We start from the raw sequence: 1752 nt of genomic DNA, 5'->3' as shown, positions 1-1752 counted from the left end.
ATTATATATTTCTGTATGTATATATCGACATATTGACATCAAAGTCTATATTGTTTGGTAAGTATTTCAACTACAATTTTGTCATACAGAAACTATTTTCTCCAGTTTACACCCGTGGGCATGTTTGGGGTCTGTGCATTTCATAATTGGGAGCCACGGGGCTAGGGCGTTAGAGTCTAATGGTTAACATCCATCTTGTTTCTACACACAAAGAGATGAAGGATCATGGAAACACTGGCTACCATATTTATGTCATTAACTGTTATAAAACCATTGAGATACACTTAGTTTTTCAAAAGGAAAATGGTAAGAATTATTTTTGTTTAACCTTACACATTTGAAATCTTGACTCTCTAAATATATTAAATATTAGTCCTCTACCAAGTTTCCTGCTAACAAGTTTCCTGTTGGTCTCTGGATTGTTACACAAAGTCCTACTCCTGTTATCAATGTTCATTTATCTCACGTGTATAGAGGATCACCTAAGTGTCCAAAAACTGTGTGAGAAAATGTGAAATAAAATGTTGGGCAAAGCAGCCCCAGGCCTTGCTCTCAGGGAACAAATGTTTGCCATCCTTTGCTCTCCTTGCTTGCGCCTGCCTTTCTTTCACCATATAGGCAGGTAAATGACCTCCTTCTCCCCTGACCCGTTCCACATAGAAGGCATCTTGGGAATTGAAAAGTCAGAGACTTTGGCGTGAATTCTTCTGGAGGATGGATTTATGGAAGTTCCTACACGCTGAACCACTGCTCCCTACAGAATCTCAGACCTTTAATCTGCCTCTGGAAGTCACACCCTTTCACCAGCCCAGTTTCCATCGCTCTATCCACTTCAACAGGTTTGGCTGTATATGGCTTGGCTCCAAAAATGAACAAACTCTGAGGGATTTACCAGGAGGTGTCCTAGCAACCGCATAAATCAACTGAATTAGATTTGCACTGTTATTATTGCACTGTTATTATGTCCAGTCACATTGCTGGACATTAGATCTCCAGAGCGTATTCATCTTGGATAACTAAAGAGATCTGTACCTTTTGCCCACTTTCTCCCCATTTCCCTCTTCCCCCAGACTCTGGCAACCATCATTCTACTCTCTACTTTTATGAGTTTGGCTACTTTAGATTCCAAATATAACTGAGATCATCCAGTATCTGTCTGTCTGCCTTATTTCACTTAGCACAATTCACTCCAGGTTCATCCACGTTGTTGCAAATGGCAGGATTTCGTTTCTTTTTATGGCTGAGTAATGTTCCACTGTATATTTATATACCACATTTTCTTTATCCATTCATCTGTCGATGGACACAGTTGTCTCCATGTGTTGGCTATTGTAAATAATTCTGTAATGAACATGAGGGCGCAGGTATCTCTTTGAGATACTGATTTCATTGCCTTTGGATATCCCCAGATATCCCAGAAGTGGGACTGCTGAATCTTATGGTAGCTCTATTTTAAACTTGGCGGGGGGAACCTCCTTACTGTTTTCCATAATGGCTGTACCAATTTACATTTCCACCAACAGTGTAGGAGGGTTCCCTTTTTACAACATTCTCACCAATACTTATTTTTTATCTTTTTGATGATAGCCATTTTAACAGATGTGAGATGATATCTCAGTGTGGTTTTGATTTGCATTTTCCTGATGATAAGTGATGTTGAGTACCTTTTTACATATTTTTGGTCATTTGTATGTGTTCTTTTGAGAACTATCAATTTAGGCCCTTTGCCCATATTTAAATGTGTTACTAGTT

The sequence above is a fragment of the Lipotes vexillifer genome, unplaced genomic scaffold (assembly GCF_000442215.2).
Source record: "Lipotes vexillifer unplaced genomic scaffold, Lipotes_vexillifer_v1.1 scaffold483, whole genome shotgun sequence".
In the NCBI taxonomy this organism is placed as follows: Eukaryota; Metazoa; Chordata; class Mammalia; order Artiodactyla; family Lipotidae; genus Lipotes; species Lipotes vexillifer.
The sequence above is the reverse complement of the archived record's forward strand: the minus strand, read 5'-3'. Positions refer to the sequence as shown.